This window comes from Drosophila eugracilis, unplaced genomic scaffold (genome assembly GCF_018153835.1).
Source record: "Drosophila eugracilis isolate 14026-0451.02 unplaced genomic scaffold, ASM1815383v1 contig_75, whole genome shotgun sequence".
NCBI classification, from domain to species: Eukaryota; Metazoa; Arthropoda; class Insecta; order Diptera; family Drosophilidae; genus Drosophila; species Drosophila eugracilis.
Genome location: NW_024573645.1, coordinates 2,986,745 through 3,009,872, shown reverse-complemented (window position 1 = coordinate 3,009,872; position 23,128 = coordinate 2,986,745). Strand labels below are relative to the sequence as shown.

The window sequence follows — 23,128 nt, the reverse complement described above, 5'->3', positions numbered from 1 at the left end:
ATATGTAAGATATATATATTATATATATATAATATTTTGCAACTTCTTGGCTTTCTAGAATTTCAAATGAGGAAATGGCTCCGCTCTGTCTCCGCTGCAATGCACTGGGAAAAACAATGGGATTTCCTTTGAGTTTTCCATTGCCAAGATAAACTGTAAGAATCTTTCATGAAGATATCAAACTCCTCATTTCTCTTCTCTTATTACTAATAATAAGAAATCTTCGCCCAAGTTTTATTCCAGTGTAATTAGTTTTCCCTTGGAAGTCTTAGGAATGTGGCACCTTCTATCCTGCCTCAAGTTACTGCCGCACTATTGCCAACTTGTAGGTAATCGCATAATTAGAGGGTTAATTATATCCACAAATTAGTGGAAAATTGCGCCCAATAGCGATTTTCTCATTAGCTTGGCCCTGTTTTTAGTTTAGTTTTATTACATCTAAAACTAAATACAAGTTTGGCTGGCTGGCATTTTAGTTTATTTTCGGAGGGGAACATCATAAACTTATTTACGGCAATCTAATAAACCAGCTTGGCGCCGGTCCACGCCCACTCACAAACATGGCAAATGGATTTTTTTTAATGTACTCTACGGTCGGAGGTGCCGTGTAGGGGTTGGGATTGGTGGGGTTGGGGCTTCTCTGGGGTTGCATTGATTTTTGCTCGTTGCATTTAAACTTGCTCCCCTTTTGCGTGGGCTGAATGGGCGCAAAAAGGGGGGCAGAGGGTGGCTCTTCAAATTATGCATTGCAGACAGAATTTCATGGGGGGTGTTGGCCTGTGGGTGTGCACAACACACCAGACTCTCGCTGCGAGTGAGTGCAAGGTGAAATGGCAAATGCTCATCACTCTCTCTCTCTCTCCCTCTCTTTCTCCCATTCCCTATCTCGCCCTGTCTGACTCTCTGTTTGCTGGCTTCAAATTAGCGCTGCAACTTTGTTTAGATATGTACAGACATATCTGGCTTGATGTACAGTCTGTCCTGTCTATAAGCTTTGGACACTGGAGAATCATCAAAATTTAGAGCTTTAAAGTTGGTTAAGAGGAAATAAAGCTAACTTAACTGGAAAGTTTAGTAAGCTGTTGGCTAACACAAATTTCCCTCGTTATTTAAGCAAGATCTTTACATTATTTAACACCTTAGACTGTCCTTAACCCAAAAAGCAGTTAACACTTGTATTTAACATTATTAAATATGAAAATAGAACCTAAAATAGAAACTAGCTTAGGCTAGGCTAGGCTATCTTATTGATAGGCAATCAACAGGTTTCATCGTCAAAAAAAACTTCCAGTTACCCTAAGTTAGTCATCCTAAAGTTTGTATTTATTCTGAACTATAATTAGAACCCATTTACCCCCTAGCCAGAAGACCACCCACCCAGCTTCCCCATCACAGAGTAAACTGGGTTAAATTGATTAAGCCTGGCATGATTAATAACAATGAAAGTTTGTCATTTGACTGCTGTCCAAATTGAATTCAATTAACAAACAAACTCGAGGGAAAACAAAGGCAGATCGAGATGTGATCGAAATTGGAAACGAAGTAAATATTTACACAATATGCGTGTAGTTTCATTGAGAATTTGTTACCAGAATTCCCACCAGAGAAGAGCCATCATCATTGCTTAATATTAAATTGAAACATTTTCCATTTTTGGAATTTTCTATTCCCAAAAGTGTTCTCGTTGGAGGGAAATTCATTAACAAATCTCATAAATCTTGATTATTTGATATACAAGTTTTGAGGGTTTACAGCCCCGCATGTCGCATTATTTCCGTGACTATTTCACATGCAATCAGCTGTGCCTTCTCTACCCCCCTCCTCCATCAAAGAATTTATCGATTTTCAAAGGCAACATGCCACTATTTGCATACATTTCAATTTCAAAACTAAACCAAGCACATTACAACAGCAGTACCAACCAAAAAAAATATAAAAGCTCACAAAAAAAAAAAGAAATACACAAAAAAGATACACGAGCACATGGAGTTACTCACAGATACTGAAAAGGGGCATCCATGAGATACGGTATCTTTGATGGTGCGACCCTGGTATTGGTGTTTGCATTTGTATCTGTGGTGCCGGCTTCGGTTTTGTACTTTTGCTGTTGTTTAGGGAAATCAATTTTCGTGTCTGTGTGTTTGGGTTTTCGCTGCACTTAGAGAAATTTGGCACTCAAGTGATGTATAAATTTATCATTTTAACCATTCAAAATCATTTATTCAACCAATCAAAGACAAATCTATAGGCTATAAGGACATCTAACAGATGCTTTTCTGATATCTTACACTTATTCATTCTCAGTGTAGAACTGCCAATGGTATTTGTGGGGAAATGGGCGTTAAAGTGTATTTCATTATACCTAGTTACCTCCCCATTGCATGACAGTGCACTCATAGCATCGATTTTCGCCGGTCTGCCCTGGCATGCAACCAGACCCAGACCCAGAACGAGACCCACACTACAGCACACCACACCACAGACCGCTATATAGTTGGCCAACACAATCGCATTACAATAAATTTTCAAACTAACGCAAAGGGCAAACATCGTTCGCATGCTAAAAACTGCAGCAGAAGGCGGCTCCTGCTTCCAGCCATCAAACCATCAAGGGTAGGGCTTTGGAATCAGGGCAACCTAACCTGACCCAACCTAACCTGACCAATAGGCACACTGAAAAGTGCCACCAGACCAGACCGAACCGCAACGGTTTAATGTCACGGGGTCGGTCGTGCAGCTTATGCAAATTAATTTGATTATTACACCAAAGTAACCCACGTATTCGTTGCATTCATTTGATTAGCTCTTCGCCCACCTCTGGCTATGAACCGCCGCCGCCGCCGCCTCCCGCAAAATGAGGTCTAGCAAGGCTTTTAGCGTCTCACTGCACCTCTAATTGAGTTTATAGCGGGCAGAGGGTCTGCGGATGACATGGTCTAATGTGTGAAGAGCAACAAGCGAAATGGAACCAAGAGTTGAAAGGTCAACTGGCAGGGAAACAGAGAGTTGGGGGGCAGCTTTATAGTATTTTATTTTTTTATTTTATAGTATTTTTTTAAGTAAATTTAAAGACTAACTCAAAATGATCTCACTGAAAAAGCTTATCATGTACTTAAACCTCAAACAACGAGTCACCTTCCATGATGTAACTTATTGCTTTTCCGCAACTTTCATTACCATAATACAACTACACCGCCTTCCTCTCATTTGTAGTACCCTGTAGTTGTAAACCAGAAAAGTACTAAAAGCCATAACTCAATGCGACAACGATAGGGAAAACTTTAAAAATAACATTCTGCGGGCAAAGTTTTCGATCAAAATTGGGATGGCTGCTTCCCAGCATAAATGGCAGCTGCATCTGCTGTGGCTTCTTCTTCGTTTGCTCCAGATTTCGATGGCAACGGGAGACTACTTTTGGTGGTTCGCTATATTTATAACTTTCATAAATCTTTGAGTTTGCCTGTCAACAGCAGTGGAGTGTAGATGGAGGCTCTGACTCTGTCTGTAGTCTGTTTTTTATTTACATGGCGGCGACGACAACAGCGACAGCAACAGCGAAGAAATACAAATAGTTCAGCAAGAAGAGAGAATGATAGTTCATGTTTTCCTTCGCAGCATTTGAAATTTGAGCAGGTTGAAGCATAGAATATTCATACGAACTGCAGAGTCGCCCCTCGCCGCCGCCGCTGCCTGTCATGCCGAATAAAAATGCAAAGACCAGCAAAGTGCAATGGCAGATTAAACAATAAACAAGAAGAAGGGGGAAACAATGGCAGTGCACAGACGCAGGTGAGAAGGGCGGGCGGACGGACAGACGACACTTTTTTTCTTGCAGGTAAGAGCGGTAAGAGCAGGTGTTTCGTTACCATATTTTATGGTTAAATTTGCGGTCTGTGCTTGGGTTAGCTGATGGGCGAAATACCGGGCTCTTTGCATGCTTCCCATGCCCATTCACATGGCTCCATGTATCTGTATCTGAGTATCTGAGTATCTGAGTGCTGCTTGGCTCAGTATCTTTGTAGCTGTATCTATGTATCTGTATCTCTACCACACAGCTGTTTGCATTTCAAGAATGAAACTCTCATTGAGACAACTTCAAAAAACATTCACGAAAAAAACTCGTTTTGCCAGCGAAATTCAAGCACAAAGAATGGCCAAAAGAGAACATCGAAATTGCGGAGCATGAAAAAAGAGCAAGCCAAGAAAAGCGTTTATATGGAAATGTGTATATAGCTTAAGCATGGTGTTTATCAGGGAATGATACAAGAAACTAGCTAGACAGGCACCCAACCCTATCTTTGAGATACAAACTAATGCAGGCATAGATACAAATTCATTTAAAAACAGAATATTTACAGATACAAACAAGCACAGATGATATTCTAACACATTCTAGCTTACAACTCTCGGAGTTTTGTATCTTTAAGATACAAATTATGGCCACCGGCTGACAGGGTCAAAGAGTTTGTGGGTCTAGGCTGTGCTTTTTAAGCCTTGTTAGCGGCGGCTCACTAATTCCATTTATGCAAATCGCTGGCTGTCAATTTCCTAACAACTTTTCTTTAAGCAGCCAACAAAGCTGGCTCTTTCTTTGTCTCTCTCACTCTCTTTTGGCTTGTTGTTACATAATCAGCAGAAATTTAAAGCTTGTCCGATGTCACTGCTATAGATTTGTACAAAAAACATTTGTCTAAACTGAACAATGGGAGTTATACTTTTTGTGTCCGGCACTCTGCTCCCTGATCTTGCCAATGTTTTTTCAACTCTTTTTTGTTTGCCTATGCAGCGGCACGTCTCGAACAATATTTTTGCTTTTGGTTTGCCTTTCCCAGCTGCTTTTTTGGCAAACAAATTTGCACTACTCCACAAGCACCGAGGGGCGACCAAAACCAAGCTGACTAAAATTAAACAAACAAACAAAGCGAGAGAGAGAGAGGGAGAGGGAAAGGTGTGTTTAGTTTACTTGCCACAAGCAAACGTCTGAGCTGCTCTTGAGCACGTTTTTTCCAAAAGACTCTCTAAACAGAGAGAGGTATTTCGGATATTTGCGAAATTTTTGTCAACCAGGCGGAATTAAATAAATATTTTATCTTTTTTACGTATCTAAAATTAAGCTTAGTCTGTGTGTTTGATGAAAATAACAACACTCTTTTGAATATAAAAATAATCCCTAAAAGATTTTACACTTTTTTTTAAATAATTTATAAACTAGCCACCCTTTCTTACTCCATAAATATCTTATCTTTCCTTTAGATATATAGATATTATCTATATTTTATCTATATATTATATAGAAAACCCCATAATTCCCATTGTTCCCAAACTTCCATTAGCTGTGAAGAGTATTTTCGGAACACTTTGATCATTGCGTGGCTGGATTTCCTTAAGCTTTGCCTACATTATGTTCCTATGTTTATGGATTTTCCTTGGCCAACTGACGGTTTTCGTTTTTAGTTCGTGCTTCTTTTCTCCCCGCTTTTTGTTTTTTGGCTAAAAATAAAACAATATAAAACAAAAACCAAGCGGAGCCCAGATGGAGAAACAAGCCATTTCCGTGCTAATAGTTTCGCTTTTCATTCGTAGAGGAGTGTTTCTATTTCTGCAGTCGTTTTCCCATTACCCTGATGTCTGCTCCGATTTTGGGGCTTTGTTTTGCCGGTTCAAAGTTGGCTGAGATGCACTAGTAACATAAAAAAAAATGATTAGCTGCAGTTTGTCAACTTAATGAAAGCATGAATATGCTAATTTCTTGCCTTTAACGACCGAACGTCATCATCGCTCGCGTTGCTTTCAGCAATTTTAATAAACAAATGCCAAGTGCTGGGGCTCAGCTGGGCACGACTGTCTGCGTGATTATGAAACTAATGACGGGCTTAAAGATAGAAGAAATAAACACTACGGAATGGGAGGTCCAATAGAAATGATATATGCCAGCTCAACTATGGAAACCATTCTCCCATCATCATGATCTTTGCAGCTTCCTCTGTAGATGGCGTTTAATTATTCTGCCCCCTAAATGGATCTGGGAATGGTCAGCAAAAACTGCGAGCTCGAAGTACTGCATGTGCCATAATAATTTCATCATCTACTAGTTTAGCTTGGTTTTCATGATGTCATGGGTTCAAAAGTTGCCTATGCATTGCGATAACATTGCCTAGTTTCTAGTGATAAGAAAGACACAATTTACAGCCGAAAAAGTATCTTTGTTTGGGTGAGCGAATGTAAGTAACCTAAAGTGATGATAAATTATTACTTCTTAAGGGTTTTTCATAAAAAAAACCAATGAGTTTCCTGACATCTCAGAGGCTGATTCATCTACTTTTCGGTGACTAAACCATTGCTCGGTATTCCCGGTACATTTCCAGCAACCATTTTCAAATTTCTCGTCTTAAATGGCCGCAGGTTGTTAAACTCATTAGCAGCCAAAAAATAATAGAAGGTAGGAATAAATCAACCACAAAGAGAAAACAAGTTAAAAGTGCTTACAAAACTATAAGACTAGAGGATACCCTAACCACTAGTGATTCTTCAAAGTTAAGGAAAATTAATGAATATTTAATGACTTGGTTTAACTTTTATTTTACTACTTTTTTTGGACATCCTTGTTGGTCATACGTTCAATATACCTTGTTAGCTATCAATATGCCAGGGTATTTGCATGTGCAGGCCCAAATGCGAGGCGAAATCGCAGCTAGTTTGATGGGGCATTAAGCTATTTTCTAGCGCTGCGTGTAGGCGGTTCCTCTAGCGGTCCGTAGTTGGTAGGAAAGCACTTAATTATGTAGGCCCACCTCCAGCACCTCACTTCGCCTCTCTGAACTGATCCCAAAAAAGCGGGCCGAAAAGCCAACAGCAGGCCTAATGAGCAAACGGAAATTGAAACTTTTTGGCGCTGTTTAAATAAACATTTAAACAAAACGAGTGACATAATTTGGCCAAATGAAAAGAGGGTAACAAAAAGAGTGAAGAAAAAAACTAAAGCGTTAAATTGCAGGTGCGAAAGTAAACGCAGCAGAAACAAAGCAAAAGGAAAACTTCAACAAAACAATAAAGGAAAAGTTATGAAAATTGTCGACACAGATGCGTGACTAAAATCGTTATGACATAATAAACACAGCCACTAAAAGCAAGGAAATAACTTAAACTAAAGCAGATTTTATAACCATAAATAAAAGCTATATGAAGGCTTGCCTTATTTTCTGTAAATTAGGTGAAGAAACCCAAAGCGACGATAGAAAATTTATGATGGAAAACCAAAAACAAACTGACTGCAAGAAAATTGGTGAAGGAAAAAGAACTGTGGCAGCAATTATCTGACAAGCCATTATCAATCGATCGTCGTCGTCAGTCTATTGACCCATATAAATGGGTTACTTTGGTTCGCCTTCAGCCCGAATACCCACTCCAGAGGGCATTTGAAGAACCTCTAATCGTAGATCAATCATTAGAGCGGCAAATACCCTTACTTTGTGGCATTACAAATCAACGATAATTCCGATAAGGTAATCCCTTAAAAGGTGCCAATGAAAGAGTTCTATTAATATATGTATAGAAAATGCTAACATATGGAGTTTGTTAATAAAAAGATTATATTATGGAATGCTTTTTTAGTGATAGCAAGAGGGCAGTACAGCTGAGTTTCTATTACAACCTTAAATGAGTTTATAAACTCACTTAAAAAACTTTTTACAAATTGATCTTTCAGCTTATAAATCTATTTCCTTTCCCATTAATCCTCTTTAAGGTATCAATCACTTTTAATTACCAAACTCTTATGAACTCCCGACGCTTTCCAGAGTATTTCTAAATCGGTGTTTTAAAAATAGTTTCCTATTGCTTTCGAATGCAGTTCCTCCCCAGTTCTGGGGCCCCTTCTTAGCCGGTGATTTCTTTGTTGTCTGCTGAATGTGTGTGGTGGGTTTATTTTTGGTCTTTATCGTTCTGCCGTTGAACTAGCCCAGGCAGCCATGCATCCATCCATCGGCTCGAATCGAATCGAATGGAAGCGATTCCATTTGCGATCCCCTCAAAGAATTACTCTATTTTTGGCAGCACTCTAAGATTTATGATCAAATATCTGCTGCCACACTCTGACAGTCGATTTAGTTCGCTTTTGGATGGCTGGCAGGGCCGAGGCTCAGTCGGCCATGTTTACACACTTTAATTGCCGGTCAGCGGAGAGGAACAACGGTGGCAGCGGCAGCGGCAAACACGACAGGAAATACTCGGGCGGTTTCAAATTGGCTATTTCTTTCTTGGCCCAAACCAGGTCCGAGGCTCCGAGCGATGGCTCTGTGGCCATAATCAAGGCAATTTAATAATATGTTACGCTGCACACAATTTCACCTGCAAGCGCAACACAACCAGCCAGAAAACCAAAGGGGTGTAGCCACAACGATCCTCTTCTGCCAGCCACGAAAATCGCAATTTGATTCAAAAATTATGCGTTCTGCGTTACCAAAAAAAAGGAGATACAAAAAGCAGATATACCTAACCATACAAAACTAGCAGCTGAGATCAATAAAGTTTTCGACATGATGTACGTGACACTCCAAGTGCTGATCCAAACTTTGGCGAGCTCAAAGAGAATACGTTTTTGCGCATTAGAAAAAAGTCTTTGAGTCAGCGCAACCAGAATCGCAAAATGAAATAAAAAATAAAAATCAAAATAAAAATAAAAATAAATATAATAAAAAGCTGTGAAACGTCATGGCAACAGCCAAGCAAAACCAAAAGCAACAGCAGCTGCACAAAGGGCAGCACTTGGCCTGCCCGTCGATGTTGCTGTTGGGTAGCAATTTTGCACGTAATTCGTCACGTAGCAGAAATGATGTTGTTTTTGTTTTTGTTGTTGATTATGCATTGAAAATGTTCCAGCCAGCAACAATCTGCATGGCCAAAACGCAGACACAGGCGGCAGGCTTAGTGGAGCATGAGAAAGAGAGGGAGATGGAGATGGTATGGATGGTGGGCAGGAGCAGCGAAAGGTAAGGAAGGTACTACACCTGAGGAAAATAACCAGATGAAAAGTACACTAAAAGAATCAAATTTGTTTGTTTTCAAAGAAAAACTTGCAAGTTGTTATTGAAATTCTTCATTTCCTACACCAATTTGTGTTTACTTCACTATAATTCTCAACCAGTTCCAGACTTGAATTTATAAATCTTCTAACGTTCGTGTTTGCTTAACTGCTTGCCTAAATTCTTTATAATTTCTTACAGTTTTCCTCCCAGTGTATTAAGAGAAAGAGAGGAGGAGAGATGCCAGCTGCTTGTTGATTGCCGGCCTCAGGCGAAACTATGAAAATGCAGGCGCAACAGCAACAATGAACATTCACCAATTAATGCCAAATTGAAATGAAGCCATAAAATGGCCAAGGCAACAAAAAAGACCCCTACACCGACCCTGCCCACAGGCTAAGCTTACGCCCACCGATCAGCATCGGACGGTTCAATGACATTTAGCAAAGTTCGATTGACATTTAGACGGAATCGATATACGACGAAGAAAAGGGGACTGTATTTCCATAATTCGAAACCAAATCTAGGCGTTGCGTTCGAAATGAATTATGTCAATCAACTGGGCTCATGGCAGTCAGATGTCAAAGGTCACAGACCAAAAAGCAAACAAACACACACCAACTGACAGAAAACGTGCAGTTTTGGGTCAGACACGGCATGACCTCCAATCTCCGTTTCCAGCGAAAACCCCAAAAGAAATTGAGGGGGAAAAGCAAGCGAGTGTGCGTGAATATTGATTGGTAAGATTGCTGGATAGTAGTAGTAGGTAGTAAGGTAGTAAGGTATACCTACCTATGGTTACCCATGTAACTTCCGTTTTACCTCTCCACCTCCCCCCCTAACGATTACACAAGCCAATCAAGGGCTATCGATTGTCCGGGAAAAGCATCATTACTTTGATTGCTACTATCGATATGAGTTCTTTGTACAAATTAACCGTCAAGTTGGCTGAATCGTTTTTAATACGCTCCTATTACAATTTTCCTGGTAATACGCTGGCTATGCAAATAATTAATTGGAAATCGTTGCCAGGCAACTCCTGGAGTGGAACCAAGGTATAATTTTCTCGAAAATCCGGCGCAAAGGTAAATTGAGAAAATGTCCCATTCGTCATCGGAAGTCCGCACAACGCACAGTCAGACTTTCGGTATACATAAGTATATGTTTATTATAATATCAAGTGGTAAAGGGGGAAGGGCTGTAGGGAAGGTGCCTTCTTCCCACCCAGCACAACTCCCACCATACATTGCCCCTCGAAAAGCCCCTCCAGCTGACTGTTTTGTAACAACAAGCACTGGCAAAACAGTTGTTGCCAGGCCAACTGTGCCGATTATGTCACCGAGCTGTATGGGTTAAAGAACAGGCCCCACAGACCTCCTCCCATCACCATCTATCCACTTCACATTCTACCCCCATTCCTATTGCAATGCTTGCCACCGCCATCCACCCACCCACTTGGCCACTTCTTGCATCCCGCGTTTATCATCATTACGTGTTCTGTGGCATTTGTCGTCTGGTTTCTAGCCTCTTAGACTCTGCTCTGCTTTCGACCGGGCTCGCTGTGTCGTGGCTCGTAAGCTGGCTTATTTCTGTTACCATGTCGAGAGATCTTGAGCTTAACAAACGTAAATGTGCAGTCTGCTGTCAGGCTAACCGATCGAGATTGGAATTAGTTTGACATTTTGAGTTTACAAGTTTGTTATGAAAACTAAATATTTGTAAAATCTTAAAATGTTTAAAGTTTAATGACTAAAAGACTATTTTATTTATTTTTAATTATAGAATTTAAACTTCTCTTCTTTCCGCGATTAACAAAAATAAATAACAGCGCTTTTGTGAGGCTTAAAAATGACATTTGAGAAATGGCTTTTGGGGCTGTCGGAACCGTTAATCGTAAAGCACTCGGTTTAATGCCAAAATAGCGGCAAGGTCCTCTACGTTTTGACATCTCTCCAGATCCCAAAAGCCAAAATGCAAATGTCAAAGGGCAACTCGCTAAGCGACAGACCAGAAATTTAATTGTTGAGAAACGTTCGTTGGCTCCCTTTTTGATGGGCCGACCGGCCCACCGCCCGACCACGACCCCAATTCGGGGGATGCCCTTGTTTGGCATATATATAGGTACCATATATACCATATACCATATAGCACACATGTAAGGTTGCTGCTGTTGTTATTTCAATTTTGCTAATGCAACAAACGCTGCTCAGTTCCGTTCTAGTTTCCAAGTTTTCAAGTTTCCAAAGGGGTTGGCCAAGCCCCCACCCCTATCAAGGAAAAACTCCAACAGATTTACGAAATGCCTAGAATTTGTCGATTCGATTACGTTGAGTGAGTGCCCAAAGGTTATCCATCAGAGAGCGTGTGGTCGAAAAAAAACCCATTAGTCAAATTTACCAAGGCGCACTTTCAATTTTACTTTTAGCCGCTTTTCTTTCGCTTTTCTTTTGGCCATAACAATTTGGAACGGATATTGGCGCACAACTTTTATAGCCCCAAGTCGTGCTTACATGTTAAATATGTCTGTATATATATATTTATGAACACTAAGCACACACTCTGATAAGTTTCGTTGGCAAAGTTGTTAAATTTCAGTTTGGTTTTTATTCCATTTCCGTTTGCCGCACAACACGTAGGATCTTATCAACGGAAGTGGGAAATTATTAAGCAAAAATACCGCTGCAAAGCCATAAGATATCGACCTTCGCACATTACTGTCAAGGCTAACCGGTTAACCCAAATAATCTCACAAATGGCAATGGTGTTTTCCACCTCCATGAAAATGCTAATACGGTTTTTAAGAAGCTTAAGAGTTGGTAAATTGAATAAACCGAATTACTCATTGAAGTATTGTTTTCTCTGGAAGTTACTTACTGGGAGTTATAATGAAAATAATGTGATAAATACGAACTATAACAAGTACTTAAAAACAGCCGTAATATTCCATTCCTAACCTGCAGAACAATGAAATTACAAAAAGCAAATAATCATTTGTTGGTTTTGTTTATCGTTTGTTTACTTAATCATAAAATCTATAAATATCCATAGATATCGAAAATCAAACTTGAAAATTATCACAAAAGAACACTTGAGAAACTGTCATAAAAGCTGCACCCAGTTATCGCCTTTGAATCAAAGTCAATTGGTCATCATTATAGACACAAATCAATTTAACGCGCTCGAACAAATCGCAGACAGATGCAATGCCATACTATACTATATACATATATATTCCCACTCCCCACTGACATATCTTGATGTTTGTTCAATGAATTCTCAAATCGCCAAAGCGTGCAGATAATTTTTATTTAATTGCAACGGCAGGAGCAGCAGCAGCAGCAGCAGCCGCACGAAAACAAAAACAATACAAAAACAAGGAAAAACCGAACGAAAAAATCAATTTCTCATGGATTTTTAATGCAAATGCTATGGCTCCCCATATGGACAAGCCCGGTTCAGGCCACACACGGTCGCAATGGACACGCACACGGGCAATCTATATACATATATATATATCTACGAACATTCTCATATATATATCCATGACAAGTAGCCAGCAGACGACTCCAGATGGAGATGGAGGGAGAGCGCCGCCTCCTAGTGGCGGAGTGGCAGGCGCAGAGATAGAAACAAAACCACAAATTGCGTTGACAAGTGCAGTGCACACACAGAGCGCACCATGAGCACCTTGGCGCAGCCTGGGATTTATGGAGACGGATCGTAGGAGCCAGAGGAGTTGGTGGCAATATATACTCTTATAGGGGGGGATGGGAATCGCCGGCGGGGGACACCGGGCATGTCAACAACACTGTGTGACAACCAACCAGCCAACGACGACGACGTCGACTTCGTCAATAATCAGACGCTGAACCCAAAAGACGCAGCAGACTATGTCGTCTCAAGGCGACAATGACAGACAGCAGCACAAAAATCAACATCAAAAGGAAGTCTATCTGGGGTTAAGCGAATCTGGATATACCCTAGCTTTGGGTTTTGTTTGGGTTATAGGAAAAGCCATTCTTTATTTAAGAAATCACCAAAAATCCAATTGCAAATTGGTAAAAAAGACATCTACTTATTCTATGGAAGTGCAAACCTATTATCAGCCAGGAAAACCTTTCTCTTAATATTCTTCTGAAAAGAGGAAAACCCTTTGTCTACCTTAAGCCGTAATCCTATATCCAGAACTCGTTTTCTTCCGCATATTACACAGATTTTCTTTAAATTACGAAACCTGAAGGCAAGAGTATATATCACTCAGCGAGCTGCATTTCTTTTCATTACTTTTGTTTGGCTTTGGCTATTGCGTCGAGCTTTTATTTTCTTTGATTTTCTTCTTCTTTTTTTTGTTGTTGTTGTTGTTGTTGTTGCTTTTTATGCCGCATTGTTTGCAGCGACAATTGCAATTGCAATTGCCATAATCAGTGCAAACTCAGACGCCGACTGAAGACCAAAGACAAAGGCCAAGCGTACTCACTTTCACGCGATGAAAAGCCAAGGGAGGTGTGGGGCTTAAGCCGAAGTAAAGTAAAGGTGCAATGAAAAGCTGGTCAGCGACATTGCCACATTGCCTCATCGATGTCGAAGCCCAAGTCGAACCAGTTTTGCTTCCATCTGTGACGCAGGCAGGCGCAGGCCAGCCATCAGGTTTTCATTTTTCTTTCGCTTTTTTTTTTCCTAGGTTTTTATCGATGATTTAATCGTTTTGAACTTCAGTTTTTCACAGCAAACAATTGCCTATCTTCAGTTTCATTAGAGAAAAAGAGGAAAAACCTGAGATGAGATGACTGCCTTTAAGGCGATCATGTTTGCATGCCCTTGGAGTTGTTATCATCGGTGCTTACATTTATTTATAAAGTTTACTTTAATATAGAAAAGAACATGAGCATTATCTATAGGAAAATATTTATAGATTCAGTAGAGAGCCGGGCACTAGAGCGTTGAGCTCTTCAGGGGCAACTGCTGTTGGCTTTTGTGGGAAAATCAAGATGATCATCAAGATAATGTCGTAAGTTAGATATACATTTCAAGTCATTACTATAGCAAACTTTAGACTCTTTCATCTATAGTATATCATCACATAATAAGCGTAGTAATCTATCTTACTCGATATCTGACCTCAGATGACACTCTTAATTGATCTCCCTGTCAAATTCAATAACTGATCCCATCTAGCTTTATATAGTTTGCACAGAATAAATGCATTTATTCGATGATCAATCTTAATCCATATATTTTCCATGATTTCCTTCCTATACCTTAAGGCCTTACTCCACACCATTTAATGGTTTATTATTTTTAACAGCTTTTAACTTTTATAGCCACAAAAATGTTAGTTAATCGCCTGCTGAAAACTCTTTTTATTTGTTTTCTTTTTACTGCTCGTTTAATGAAAGCATTTTCATGTTTTAATCACTGATCTGCCCCAACAATTTGTTAGTTAATTGCAGCAATTTAATGGATGTTTTACTTTTTTTTTCATCTGCCCATTAATTGGTAGCAGATGTCGATGGGCGTGGTTTATCTCAGCTCATGGATGGCGTCAAAGGGGGAGTGGCGGAGAGAGGCATATTACGTGCAAATGACTAACAATTGAAACAAAGCCTTCATTGTAAGAAAATGATTCAGAGTGTCAATTAAGCTGAGGTCATCCAACAGGTGTTATCTTACAGATCGAATGTGGGTCAGGTAAACGAAATTAGAAGATACAAAAACAAAAAAACGTAATGAGCATCTCAAAGATAAACTAATCTCTGATCTCTGAACCCAGTAAATCCGAATGGACCCTAAAAGTAAGTACTATCTTCCTTTATCTTATCATTCTGCTTATGAGAAAACCCTCTTAAGCCCAATAATCCATTCAGGTAATTGAACCTGCGGCAACTTGTTTTTGCAGATGATAAAAGAGAGTTTCAGCAGGTAAGACATTGACCCATGATTAAGAGGATCAAGCTGAGGTAGATTACACTAGATAAAATGCCAAAATTGTTTCATAATCTTGATTATTCTTGTTGTGGTTGTTAGATTCATAAAACCATTTAAATTTAATATTCGAATTCGTGAAGAGATTCTCAATCTCTTATAACGCCAACGCGCACAAAGTCACGACCGCATCTTGGCCCCAGCTGCCTTTTAGACCCTGTGGAAAGGCCAAAGTGTGCTTATCAGCAGAAATGGTATTGTTATTCTTGGCCTGTCTCTCATTTTTGCGGTTGGATGGAGGCATGAAGATAACAGCAATTACCAGTGCATTTTCTTGGGATTTACTAAATGCAGAATAACAATTTTCTAAGACAGAAAAGAGGGAAGGAAAGGTCTGTCATTTCACTTCATTCATCACTTTGTAACTCAAATTTCTTACTAATTTGTTTAAAATAGTAAAACTTCCCACATTCTGGATAGTTTTCAAAGCTGGCCATGAATCTTTAACTAGTTACTTTAGGCCACAAAAGATTACTTATTATTTATGCGAAATTTAATACTTTTAAGTGCAGTGCAAAGATATCTTGTTTGTGCGGAAATAAGCTCCTCTCTCTCTCTCTTTTCATATGATGGATTTATTTTGCTCCAGTTTTCCCACGAATCAATACGGCTCATACACACACACACACACACACGTAATGCATAAATAATAATCGCAATGACACCTTTTGGTGTAACTTCCTCTCGATCTGGTGGGTATCTCTAAAACCTATCCCAGACCCCAACTTGTTAGCAGCATAAACTGCGCAACATATTGCCATACGATAAATGTGGGTCAACTGCGAAACCGCAACAATAACACCCAATAAATGCCACAGCAATTGTGTGCCAAGAATGCATATATGCAAGAGTATGTGTGCTGCAATTGCAGTTACAAATCAGTGTGCCAGACCTAGATCCAGACCCAACCCAACCTATAGAAAACTGAAATGAAGGCGCGCCTTAATCATCATCATCATCATCATCATCAACAGCATAATCATGGCATGGTTTGTTCATCAATTTTAGTCTGTTTGCCATTTGAAAATTGCGCGAAAAGTTGTGCATGGTCTATTAACACTCCAACTAATGCAATTACGCACTAACTAACGTGGAAATTATGCAAGTAAACAGTTTAATTGGGTCGCTGAGAGAAGGGAAGCCCCAAGAAATGGGGGAATGGCCATGTTAATCTCCTGGCTGCGTTGCTCTTAGCCACGAAAAATGGGAACGAACGCGGCTTTGGACTTAGGCGGAATGCATATAGATAATGCATGCCCCCGACTTTCCCCTTGTGGGCTCATTAGTCTCTATTATCTTTGCTTAAAGCTAGTCAAAAAGAGTATCGATTTTAAAGCAAAAAATGTTAAAACCTTACTTTTATGAATATTATTTTACCTTACGAATACATTAACTAGAAACACATTTAGGTTACTGCCTAAGATTACAGTTTATTAGCATAACTTATAAAAATGTATTTATTTTCTAACCTCATTAGAAACTTCTCACATAAATTCCCGGAATACCTAAGATAACCCTGATTAAATACAACTCACTTAAACTAAGTGGGAAGCGTTACTGGTTCTAATGCAGCTAAATTCTATGGACCAACATAATATCTTGCCAATTAAAGTTAAGGCACATCTGAAACGAATTCTCAGAATGGATATTTGCCAACCTACAAGAAGGCAGCAACGCCTAAGCCGAAGCTAACAAGGCTAGCAACGAGCCAAACTCCAACAGACTTCGCGGAGTCGGCCCACGCGATTTTCAACTGTTAACTAAGATACATATTTATGCGGATCCAACAATAACTAAGGAATTTCCCATTTCTGGTCTTTGTGATTTTTGCAGTTTCTGTGTCTCCGTGTGTGGGAAATCAATTGTTCACGAAAATAAACGCGTCCCAGGCCAACTTGAGACATTGAGTTAGACCCGTGTAATTATTTCAAATGAGTTCACAAAAACCGCATATGAAAAAAACTAAATATGCTGGGCGAAAGAAAAAAGTTGTCGAAAACCAAACCGAAACCAATTCAATCCACCTCCAGGTCTTGGCCAAAGTCAAGTGGCGTTGTGCGGGGGCAGGCAGCGCAGTGGCAGTAACAGTTTCCAATTGCCTTAAACTCCGAAAGTTTTCAAGCGAGACTTACCTGCAAAAAATAAGAGCAAAGAAGGAAAACAAATTTTTAGTATAAATTTAAATTGGGCAAAAGTTTTTTCTTCTCTCCCAGAGGGGAAAAGGCTGAGATGGCAGGACAGCAGCCAATGACCTATCACACACACACACACAAACACTGAGGACACTCACAGGGAGGAGAGCAATATCCTCTATCCTTTGTGGCAAAAACAGTCTGGCACACACACTCACTTTCCTGCGGGCACATTGTGCCGGTTGAAACTCGAACTAAGCCAACTCTCAGACAAAGGATATGGTCCTCTCTGTGTCTTCTCCGCCAAGCCCTCGCCTGTCCACTTGAGGACCTGGCCCACCAACAACGTCTTTCACCGGGCCAAGCTTAGCCAGGCTCCTCATCTTCGCCTTATTCTTCGTCTTCGCTCACACAAACCGGAAATGCCCGACAAAACCAAAAACAAGCTGGGTAGAAGAAAGAAGAAGAGCGCCCCGCAAACAAAGTTCAAAATGCACTTAAAGGAGCAGCTTCCAACAGTCAGCCTGCATTTAAAGTGCAATGTGCCAGGGAATTAAGGTCAAATCATATACAAAAGCTTGTTCACGTCTGGCAAATGGCTAAGGCAACAGGAACAGGCAACAGTAAAGGTCTAAGCCCGTATGTAAGTTTTAGCCAACTTTTAGAAGAGTCTGGGCATCAGAAAAATGGCCTATAAGTTGGGCAAGTTAATGAGACTAAAATCACAAATGGTTTTTGCGTATTATTCACTGATTAAACTTATGAGTTACCTTGCTCGAAGCTAATAAATTTCTTTAGTCCTTTAGCCTTAAACTTTAAGAACTTGTTATTTCCCTTATAAAGTTTAGTTCTTGGTGCTTTCCCAAAACTTTTAACAGTTTTAGAACCGACTAAATGACGTGTACTTTGTTTGAATACTTCACCTTGCATAAAAGTTTAATCGAATCGTCTGTCTGTCTACTGGATGTCCCTGTGGTCGTTCACCCTTGACTTCCTCCCTGACGTTTTATGCGACAATGTTGGCACTTTTTGTGCGGTTTTGTGTTTTTTTTTTATTAAACATTGTTTCATTTTTCACTACAGGATGTAGTGGCAAGTTTTCATTGCAGCTGCAGCCCGGCCAGGCCCATATCCTGTCTGGACCTGGTGAACAGTGGTAGCATATTCATTTCAAAGTCTCTACAAGTCCATCATCCCGCTAAATAAAAAAAAGTAACTTTTTACATCAAGCAGCTTTATCCACTTGCAAATCAAAGTTAAATACGTTCATTAAGCAATTTGTATTTTCACTTTCATATTTTTCACACCACACAGCCCGAAAAATCCATCGGGCCCAAATGCAAATTTGTCGTAAATTGTTGTAAATTACTTAAGCCAAAGCCAACGGAGCAGTAACAAGAGAAAACTTTCACTTGGCCAGCAGAAAAAAAATAAGAAAAGAGGGGCAATCTCTGGGGGAGGCGACTGACTGCTTCCTTATGTGGGTCAACCGCCCGAGAGCATCAAACTTGCCTCCCCATTTTGGGTAATCTCAAACGGTTCGTGCTTTTGACACTTCGAGTTCAAATGCCAATGCACGCCACAGCAATTTGGCTCCAATCTCAGGCGATGTCCGAGAGATGTGCGCATTGATAAGCGCCGTGAACTTTGAACTCAGAGCCGCCAGCTATCGAAATTGATCTCCTATTTTCCCGTTCCTGTCGCAGTGGTTTCTTACGTAGTGGAAGCTTAAGGATTTTGGATGCACGACAGAACTACATTTTTAAGGGGAAAATCTAAATTAATCAAAATTAAAGAAAAGCTTAATAATAAAACCTAGTGGTAGTTTAAAATATATATCTTTACATCATCCATATTAGAGAGTAACCACTGTACTGCGTCTCAGATCCGTTCAGCAGTAAATATTACAGCTGAAGCGGCTTTCGGTCAGCAAATAGGGACAGTCGTGAATGAGGCTGGAGGGGTAATGTTAAGTGGGGAATGGGGTGGAAGATGGGACCTCGATGAGGTTGTTGATACCGATTATTCCGCCTCTTTGTGCCTCGAATCACAAGGAATTCAATGGGAGAGCACAACGGCAGCTTCGGCACACACTCGTGATTAGTACGAAAAAGTTATTTTTATTTTTATTTAGTTTATTTATCCAGCCAGAGCTTGTCTGGCTGCTTGTACTGTTTGCATTTTGCGCTTGACATTTTCCGCCAGTGCTTATCAGAACCAAACACACGAACAAATACGCTCCTAATTAAGGTTTTCTCTTTAGATTTCCAGAGCCCAGATCCAGGTCACGTGTATTTACTTGTCTGATTAATTTTTCATTTTTTTTTCACCCCTGTTTTCTTTTTGTGGCGGCAGCTGCACTCAGCTAATCAGAGATTTTCCTGCACCTTATCAGTGCACTTCGCGTTGAAACAAAAGTGAAATGATAAACAAGGGCAAATGCAAAATGCAGCAGCTGAAAAGTTGAAAAAGCTGACAACGGGCTTAAAGCCACGCGCATACAGCCAACTTAAAATGTTCCTCAAACTGGCAGTCTAGCTAGAGAAAGACAGTGAAAAGGGGGATATATCCATTAGACAGCCTGAAATGTTAATCTTAGTTAATTAAACTTTCAGCTAAAGAACTGTCAAGGTGAACATGATATTCTGAGGCGGATGCTACCAATTTTCCATTCAAATAGCAATGACAAACTAAGCTTCTGCTTCTCTTGAAATTCCCCACAATATTGAAATGTGTCACTTCATATAAGTCTATACATTTCATTCATTAAATTGAATTAAAAGCAAATAAAGAAATTCCAATTTCTCAAAAAGGTAACTCATCGTTTGCATGATAAAGAGGTTGTAAATTATTAGAATCATAAGCTGGGCTGTCGTCCTGATAAGACTGTTTATTTCAATGATTTTAAGGTAAATATAAGATAAGCAAAGGTAGGTGAACATAGAAAATTCATGTGGTGATAGTAAAATATATATCTTTTAAGCTAAAAAGGATACTTTTTCTATGTTTCTGTTTCTTTAAAGAAGTCTTTTAAATGTTTTAAATAATTAATAAACTGTGTAGTCTACTCTTGAAATTTGTGTTACCTCAAAATGAGTTAGTTCTCAACCCTTGGCCAAAAAGTGTAATTCCGGCGTTATTCACTCGAGTCATGGCCATGAATAATATCAGTTAATTATGCTTATACGAGGGTATGTGCATATGAATCAGCCAGAAATTGTGTGTGTATGTGGTGGGATTTTCATAAATAAATTTGCACTTAACAAATGAGCAACATAAGCAAAATGTTGCTAAGCGCAGCAACAGGCGGTGGTAAAATTGCAGTTAAAGGGGATGGGAAGTAGGGGGGAAACAACAAGGAAGTCAGCAAAACAAAGCCAAGCTCAATGAATAAACGGTGCAATGGCAGCCGACAGACAAGAGCAGGCAACAACAACAAATACATAAGTATGTGTATGTATGTATAACAGCCAGCAGACCGGCGGAATTAAATTTTAATTTTAATCGCCAAAAAAGAATAAACAGATGGAAGAATGAAAGAAAGAGATGGACAGATGGAGAGAAATACAAGGAAGCGATTCACACAAGCCATACACCCATACATACACCAATGAACATAATGGGGATCGGCGTGCAGACAAATAAATTTCCAAGCAGAAGGCAAACGGCCGCTGTGCAGCCACTGAAAATCGAAAACTCAAAATGCAAGCGCACAGCTGCGGTCAAGATAATAGGCCTGAAATTAAGCTGACAGGAAGCACTGATTAAATATATATTTAATTGTCAGGCGTAATTCATTGTTGCGACTTAATATTGTACTGGGCACAAATGGATAATTTAAAATTTACAAGCATAACGATGTTGGTGTTAAATACTGGTGTAAAATACTATTTTATTATTGCAACTGTATCTGTTATTCAAAATATCGTTAAATAACGAATAAAAGCTGGTGGAATAATTAGAATAACTACGCCTTTTAGAAAGGAAATTGATTTGATCTTATTAAAAATGTGAGTATACAGCAAACTTAGCCTTGAACACCACTACATTCCCAACCGCGCCTGTACACGCATCGTGGAATTTAATAAACACCGAACAGAACAAAACAGAACAGACACGGCCATATGCATGAAGGCTGTGGATTTGTACATAAATCCCTGCGAGACGATCGCCAGAACCACAACAACAACAACACCAACTATGGAACAACCGCAGAGGAACAACAACAATAATATAGGGAACAGGTCGCGGACTCAGGTAAAACGGCAGGAAGTGTACGAGTGCGAGCGAGATGGCTTCGATAAGACAGAAACTACCGCTGATAAAATATATCGATAAAATGGGCAAGCAGGTAGTGTAATAGGAAAAGGCCTGAAAATTTCTGGAAATACGCCAGGGGAAATGATGCTGAGGGGGCGCGACAAACAAAAACAACAAACCAAAAATTCAGAAAAACTGAAAAACAAAAACAACAACAAACCCTAACAACTGTAAAAATGCAACAAGAAGAACCTGCTTGGAAAGCAGCAGGGCAACAACAACATAAACAACGTAAGAGAGAGAAGGCAACAAGAACACGAAAAACAACGCGACAAAGTAATGGAAAACGAGAAGGGAAGTTAACTACGAAAAGTATAAACTTCTATGCCCTACAATAATTTTATTATTTTACTTCTAAAAACATTTTTTTGCAACTCGATATATGTCCATTCTTTGTGCATTTAGAATATGTTATAACTCCATAAATATATTTATATTAAAACTTTTCAAGTATCCCCTTGAAATCAGAATAATCTTTGTAAGGGTATTAAAATTGTTAGAGGCGAAGTCTAAAATTAAACAAGCGTGAGCGAGATGCACAGAAAAGCAGCCAGAGAGGTTGAGTGGAAGAGAGCTAAAAGGAGTGGGAGCAAGAGAGCAGGCAAGAGAATGCAACGTATGCAGTTATTTATGTAGGCGCAGCCTTGTTTTTGTTGTTGCTTTTTTGGAGGCCCGCAGATGAAAAGTCTGAAAATCGTGTAGAAAATCAAATTGCAAAGGCAAACTCCACTTGGACATTATGTTGTTGTTATTATTGTCGTTTTTGTCGTTGTTGTTGCTGTTTTCCGCTGCTGCAGTCGTGACGTCAGGGCGCATGCGTTAAACTGAATGCCGCTTTTCTATTTTGCTGTCATCTCAATGATGTTATGGTGCTGTATCCTTTCAGCTTAAAGTTAAAGGGTATTCCCATTCAGTCGCAGTGTTGGAAACACTACTTTTTTTAGAGAGCTTTCCACTCAAGTTTTCATTTCCCTAAACACTTTGAACTTAATGGCGGGGGATAGAAAGCAGTTATCGGCAACTAGTTATCTGTTAACCCAACTGGAAAAAGGGTATCCCAGAAATTGAATTAAGTGGGCCAATGTATTTGTATACCCTTTGAAGATAGGGTATTGGGAAACCAACTTCTTGGAAACTTAGTTATTAAAACAATAGGCACCGAAAACCGCAGCTTTGATAAACAAACTGTGCCGATTTATTTGTTTGTTTATTTATTTCGGATAACAAGTAATCAAAAATGAAGCCTTACATTTAATTTAAGATTTTATATTTTAAAAGCGACGGAAAGCCAAGTACAACTGATAAAAATATTGCATACCAAAACTCTACAACGTTAATTAAATTTCTTCACAGATTCTGAAAATAACCCAGCTTTTATCACGAGTCTTTTAATTAAATGATTAGAGCTTCCCGAGAAATTGATAAATTTGTACTGTTATAGGTTAAATTTCAAGCGACTTAAAACTTGAAGCAAAAATCTTTTTTTATTAATAAAAGATTGAGTATAGCTTAGAGTTCTTAATAGGTAATGCAAAATTGTATACAAGGGTGCTTGAGTTCCGGTCCTGAAATAGAACCTTAATGGCCATCTGGTTGCTTTTGTATTTTTTATAAATTGTTTTTGTTTTTTGGGAAAAACGCACACATGAAATTTATGCGGCGTTGCGTTCTGGA

At 39.5% G+C, this 23,128-nt stretch overlaps 1 protein-coding gene across 1 annotated transcript in view; it reads right to left on the bottom strand.

The window, feature by feature from the left end:
- The window catches only part of LOC108116648 (protein pellino), a 30,006-nt gene that overhangs the window by 6,012 nt on the left and 866 nt on the right, over positions 1-23,128 (bottom strand). The window lies entirely within an intron of this gene.